General features: G+C 52.4%; 1 protein-coding gene and 1 non-coding gene across 12 annotated transcripts in view; one reads left to right on the forward strand and one right to left on the reverse strand.

Annotated features, from left to right (window-relative positions):
* Positions 1-6,650, forward strand: part of GATAD2A (GATA zinc finger domain containing 2A) — a 125,018-nt gene that overhangs the window by 18,148 nt on the left and 100,220 nt on the right. For 2 of the 11 annotated variants that reach the window (XM_017501372.2, XM_037728801.1), the window contains exon 1: positions 3,832-4,180. The exons of 6 other annotated variants lie outside the window; for them this stretch is intronic. The gene's annotated coding sequence lies outside the window, so the exon portion shown is untranslated. Of the gene's footprint in view, positions 1-3,831; positions 4,181-6,650 lie in introns of those variants that run through there. 3 more of the 11 variants (XM_017501371.2, XM_017501375.2, XM_017501380.2) reach the window with 3 other exon arrangements.
* Positions 143-275, reverse strand: LOC119467341. The gene has a single exon (XR_005195881.1). It is a non-coding gene; the product is annotated as a small nucleolar RNA SNORA64/SNORA10 family (small nucleolar RNA).

Below are 6,650 nucleotides of genomic sequence, written 5' to 3' on the forward strand. Positions count from 1 at the left end.
AGTCGTGGTTTCACCATGTTGGTCAGGCTGGTCTTGAACTCCCGGCCTCAGGTGATCCGCCTGCCTTGGCCTCCAAAGTGCTTGGATTACAGGCGTGAGCCACCATGCCTGGCCTCTTTTTTTTTAATTTTTTTTACCCAAAAACTGTCGTACTCCTAAGAACAGGGAGGCCATTCTAGGCGGTTCTGTTGTGCATTAGGAGAGCCTTTCTCTGCCTCCCTGAAAACATGCCAAGCACACACTGGACTTGTGTGATTAAGCGGAGCTGAGATGCCAATTTTTCCTTTGTTATAGAGATGGGATCTCACTATGTCAACCCGGCTGGTTTCAAACTCCTGGCCTCAAGTGATTCTCTCACCTTGGCCCCCCAGAGTACTGGGATTACAGTTGTGAGCCACTGTGCTCAGCCTGGAAGAAAATTTTAACTAAAGAACAAGTGTATTTAAAGTATAGTATTAACAACTGCTATCATTAAGTTTTGTTTGTTTGCTTTTTTTTTTTTTGACATGGAGTCTGGCTCTGTCACCCAGGCTGGAGTGCAGTAGTGTGATCTTGGTTTATGGCAACCCCTGCCTCCTGGGTTCAGCGATTCTTCTGCCTCAGCCTCCCGAGTAGCTGTGATCACAGGTGCATGCCATCATGCCTGGCTAATTTTTGTATTTTTTCGAGACAGAGTCTCGCTCTGTTGCCAGGCTGGAGTACAGTGGTGTGATCTGGGCTCACTGCAACCTCCGCCTCCCAGGTTCAAGCAGTTCTCCTGCCTGGAATTCAGTCGTGAACCACTGTCCCTGGCTAATTTTTGTATTTTTAGTAGAGTTGGGGTTTCACCATGTTGACTGGGCTAGTCTCAAACTCCTGACCTCAGGTGATTCACCCGCCTCAGACTCCCAAAGTGCTGAGATTACAGAGGTGAGCCACTGTACCCAGCCGTCACTAAGTATTGACTATCTTGTTTTCAGGGCAAAGAGAAAACTTTTAGAAAACATGGTTCTGGCCCTAGCTGTCTCTTAATTAGTTTCTTCAGCTTTAGAATGGCATCTGAAGGTGATTGCATCATATTTCATAATTACCCAGCTGAACTATTTGCTGTTTAGTCCAGCACTGGGCTCTGAGGCAGAAAGGTCTTTAATCCAAACAGCCTCAGCATTCACCCAGCCTGAGCCTATGGGAGCCCAGGCAGATCTGGATTCACTACTACTTATCCATCTACCCTCCTGGCCCCTCTTGTCCTATGACAGAATCAACCCTGTAGCCCTGTAGCTATTCACTCCACCAGCATACCCCCCAATCCTCCTACTTCCCACCTGACTTTCCCGGCTGAGAAGTTGGCACTCCTCTCTGGAGCAACCCACTTTTCACCAGTGCACTCCTCAGTCCACCGGGGTGTGTCATTGATATGTTTCAGTTGATGCCTCCCTCTTTAAAAAACAAAAAAGGGTGGTTGTCACCTTGGGGACTCACATAGAGCTTGCCAGCTCAAACTCTGGAATCTGTATATCTGGCTCAAGTCTCAGGTCTCCCACCTGACCACACTTTGCTCTGTTTGTAGCTAATTAAATTGACATTAATCAAGACCCAGGTGAGGAGCAGTGAGATAATATTTTGCTTGTATTGCTTTAATATACATCATGTGATTCATCATCGTAGCATAAAGCAGTTCTCAAAATATACAGCCACCAAGTTAGGGTGAAAAACCTGGATATTTGCCCTAAACTATGCTTGCACTTGGGATCAGGGAGCTCTCTGAATTCCTGTACCAAGTCACCTGTTTGAGAATAAGACTGTTTTGTTTGTTTGGTTTCTGAAATTGAACTTTGAATTTCTTTTTTTTTTTCTTTTTTAGATATAGGAAACAATGAATTTCTTTGTAGCAAAGCAAAGCAACTTACTGACATAACTGGGTCAGAGAAAGTGATTGGGGGGTCAACAATTTGTATTTTGTATCACTTTTAGGTTGAATTCTCTTTTGGCCTATTGGAGGTTGTACCAGATGCTGCATTAAGTACTGGGAAGATTTTGGGGTATGTGTGTGGGAGCGAAATCAACTACAAAAAATTGACAATTGTATATAGAACTCAACACAGAATTAAAAAGGAGCTTTTCGTTTTTTTGAGACTGAGTCTCGCTCCTGTCGCTAGGCTGGAGTGCAGTGGCACATTCTCGGCTCACTACAACCTCTGCCTCCTGGGTTCAAGTGATTCTCCTACCTCAGCCTCCCGAGGAGCTGGGATTACAGGCATGCACCACCACACTCAGATAATTTTTGTATTTTTAGTAGAGACGGGGTTTCACCATGTTGGCCAGGATGGTCTTGCTCTCCTGACCCCATGATCCCCTTGCCTTGGCCTCCCAAAGTGCTGGGATTACAGGTGTGAGCCACCACACCTGGCCTTTTTTTTATTTTTTTTGAGACAGAATCTTGCTCTGTCCCCCAGGCTGGGGTGTAGTGGTGCGATCTTGGCTCACTGCAACCTCCGCCTCCTGGGTTCAAGCAATTCTTCTGCATCAGCCTTCTGAGTAGCTGGGATTACAGGTGGGTGACACCACACCTGGCTAATTTTTGTATTTTTTGTAGAGACGGTTTCACCGTGTTGGTCAGGCTGGTCTTGAATTCCTGATCTCATGATCCACTCACCTTGGCCTCCCAAAGTGCTGGGATTACAGGCATAAACCACCACACCCGCTGAAAGGAGCTTTTTTTGAACTTTCTGTTTAAGGTGACATACAGCAGAAAAATAATTATTATTTTCTTTTTAGAAAAAATGTTTTGTAAAACTTGTTCTACATAAAGTGTTTTTCCAGTTTACGGTTGAGACCCAGCCATTGGTAGGTGTTACCTTTTCTTTTCAAATGAAGCAGAATAGAAGATAACAGTACCTTGCACGTGGTAAATTTATGTTTGGTGAAACTTTTCAGTTGTACATGTAGATGTATTAGGGTATGTGATGAAACATTTTGTCATCACTCTTCAGGAGTCTAGGTGTCTTATCAGGAATTGTTTGTTTTAAAACAACATGAAAATAGGCGGTTTTGGGGATTCTTCAGAACCTGACTTTGGTATTGAGAGCCGCCTTGTGGTCCTAGATTTTCCATGAACTTGATAAAGTTATATTTTGCTTTATGTAGTTTAACATCTCCAAAGTCCATTCTCTTTCAGGTTTTCATTCTGTCTCCTGTGTTTCCTCCCTGTCACTGGAGAGGGAAGGGTGCAGATTTGCTTTCTTGAGGGGGGTTCACCTTCTCCCAGAGGCACGAGGGCAGATTGGGAGGTAACTGGAGAGGGAGAGCAGTTATCCCCAAGTGTCTTAAGGTGGGTGGGTCTGGAGCTTTCTTTGTAGAACTCTGTTCACTGCGCTGGAGAAGTGATCGTTCAGCCGAACCGCACCCCGCCCTCCCCACAGACACCGGGGCCGAAGTTCCCAGAGAAGAGCTTCTGCGTGACGACCCCGCTGGGGTGACATTCTAACTCGCGTTTCAAAGGCAACCCTGAGTTGCTTGAGGTCGCCCAGCTCAGCTGGCGCGAGGTCAGCAGTGAGCGCGTCGTGAGTCAGCCCTGGGTGCGGCCCGCCCGGCTCTGCCGCCGGTGAGCTGGCGACGACCCCTCGGCCTGCGGAGGGCGCTGGGACTCTCCGGGGAGGGAGCCAGCCGGAGCCGGCGTGGGAAACCAGCGCGCCCAGCGAGGTGTCGCGTGGGAGCGCGCCGGAGAGGGGCGGTGCTTCCGGGGCGGGACCGGCCGGCCCCGCCCCCTCGATTCAGGGGCCCGCCTTGTACGCCCGGAGCCCCGCCCACGAGCTCCTCCCTTCTCGTTCGGCCCCGCCCCTCGGTCGCCGGGCCCCGCCCAGCCGGGCGCGGGCGGGCGGCGTCGCCTTTAAGAGCTCCCCGGTGTTTTGGGGGCCGCGGGCCGGGCGCGCTGACCTGGTGCGCATGTCCCGGGCGGTGACGCCGGCGCCGGGCTCCATGTGTGCGGCCGAGGGGCGCATTATCTGGCCGGCGGCGCGGGCGGGCGGGCGGACCGGCGGAGCGAGCGCCGCGGGCCCGGGCGGCCCCACAGGCGGAACGAGCGCGCGCGGCCCGGCGCCCCCGGCCCCTCCGCCGCCCGGCCCCGCGGGCGACCCCGGCCCCAGCCCCGCAGCCCCACGAACCCGCGCGCTGCCCTAGGGCCCGGCCGACCCGCGGCCCGGTAAGTTCTGGACCAAACTTGGCGGGGGGCGGGGGCCGGGGACGTGCGGCTGAGACTGGAGCGGCGCGGGCCGCGAAGGGTCGGGGCCTCGAGGGGCTATGAGGTACCCCCGCAAGAGCGTGGAAAAGTGAGAGCGAGCGAGTTCTACTCCTTGTATTCTGGGAGCGTCTTCTTGCGCTGCCCTGGAAAGTTCCTCGCCCCGAGGCGGCCCGGGCACGTGGGGGCCGGGCGGGGCGGGGGTCCCGGAAAGTCGCGGCTTCGCCCCGCTTCCGTCCTGCTCTTCCTGCGGGGTCGGGTGAAGGGCTGGGCCGTGAGGCGCCTCTTCCGAGCAGTCGGGACGGGTGGGGGCGGCGGGCAGGCGGCACGTGGGCGCGCGGGGCGGGGGTCCCGCTCGGGGGCGGGGGTCCCAGGCGAGCGGGGCAGCAGCGCTGAACCCCGCGGCGGCGGCGGCGGCGGCGGCGGAGGAGGATCCCGTGTCAGAATAAGAGTCCCCGCGCGCCCACGCCTGGAGGGCCGGCCCTCCCCCCGCTCGCGCCCTTCCTGCCTGACCCCCGGGAGCCGCGGGACCCTTCCCCCTCTCTGATCTCCAGCCTATCTCAAGGCCCGACACTTTAAATTTGCCTCCCCATCTAGGCAGTTGCTCCATTCATTTCTTTTTTCCCACCTGGAGTGGGTCGGCATCAGTGACTAGACAGCGGCAGCTGGCCTTTTAAAGGGATTATTGCCAAGAATCGGAATTGATCACTTCAACAAGGAAAGGCTTATGGGCAGGGCCCAGGCTGAGAGCCTGACGGACACTTGGAGTGTGCGCACACTGGGACCCAGAAATGAATGGTGACCCCTCCCTTAGCAAGTGAATGACAACCCTTAGGTGCGTGTTTCTGCCCTGCCCTGAGAATTTTGCACAGGGCAAAATTTTGTAGGTCTGACTTAACGTCTTTAGGTGTATGTTCATCCTTATCTTAAGAGCTTCGAATTCTTTAGATCAAAGTCCGAGTGAGTCGCTTGAGCCTTTAATTTTCTTTCTTCCTACCGGTTTACTTCTTTCAGTTTTCTTCGAGTACACAGGGCTGGTTACATCTCTGGTTCTGTGTGCCCATTCACACAGTGACACCTCCTGGCTGTGGCAGCACAGAAACTGAGAGACAGACGGCCCTCTGTGCCGGTGTCTCAGTCTTGGACTTACTTGTCCTGTTGACTTATGGTAGTTGTTACAAGTTTTCTTTTAAACTAGATTACAAGAAATAATGTTTGCCGGCACCAGTTAACATATGCTAAGAACAGTAGCTTGTCAGACCTGACCACAAGCTGTGGAGGAGAGCTAGTAGCTCATACTAGCCCTCGGTTTGAGTGCCTACTGTGTTTTAAGCTCCCTGCACAGACGTATTCGGTGCCCATAAGAAACCCACGGTGGGTAGAGGAGTATTATCTGCACTTCACAGATGAGGAAATTGGGGCTCCTGGAGGCCAGGCGGCTTGCTCAAGGCCTCTTAGTAGAGAGGCAGAGCTGAGGAGCCAGCTTTTGGTGCTTCAGAGCCCACAGATGCTGCAGTTTGCAAACCCCGCTCAGCATTTCCCTGGCGCTTCTAAAACACAAGGCCATTTTCTGGTCCAGGCTCCAGGGCACCTCTGTTCGAGGAGGTAGGGGATAATCTGGTGACATGGGGACACCATCCTGGCCCTGCTTTGTTCTAGTGGAGCAGCGTTATCAGCTAGATTTTAAGGAGCTGAACCACAGAGTTAGTTGCCACTTTGCATTTCGTTCTTCAGCTTGGGACTCAGAAAAGTTGGACCTTTTCTAGAGGAAACAGTTTTTAGAGTGTGGGAAATTTCCAAGGGATTTTCTAGATCCTCTGTCTTCACTTACTCCCTCCCCTCCTTCATCTTTCATTTCTTATTTGTCCCCTAAATTCCAAAGCTGGTTTTTATGAAGATTGCTTCTCATCTTGGAAGGGTTGTAAAGAATGGGAAGACTTGTGTGTTAGTGATTTGGATGTATTGTGGGATTTTTTTTTTTTAAAGACAGTTTTGCTCTTGTTTCCCAGGCTAGAGTGCAGTGGCGCAATCTTGGCTCACTGGAACCTCTGCCTCTCGAGTTCAAGCGATTCTCCTGCCTCAGCCTCCCAGGTAGCTGGGATAATGGGAGCCTGCCACCACACCCAGCTAATTTTGTATTTTTAGTATAAGAGACGAGATTTCTCCGTGTTGGTCAGGTTGGTGTCTAACTCCCAACCTCAAGTGATCCACCCGCCCGCCTCCTAAAGTGGTGGGATTACAGGCGTGAGCCACCACACCTGGCCTTTTATTATTATTATTTTTTGAGACAGAGTCCTGCTTTGTTGCCCAGGAGTACAGTGGTGTGATCTAGGCCCACTGCAACCTCTGCCTCCCCAGTTCAAGTGATACTCCTGCCTCAGCCTCCTGAGTAGCTGGGACTACAGGTGAGTGCCACCATGCCCAGCTAATTTTT

Source organism: Cebus imitator, unplaced genomic scaffold (genome assembly GCF_001604975.1).
Source record: "Cebus imitator isolate Cc_AM_T3 unplaced genomic scaffold, Cebus_imitator-1.0 Scaffold280, whole genome shotgun sequence".
In the NCBI taxonomy this organism is placed as follows: Eukaryota; Metazoa; Chordata; class Mammalia; order Primates; family Cebidae; genus Cebus; species Cebus imitator.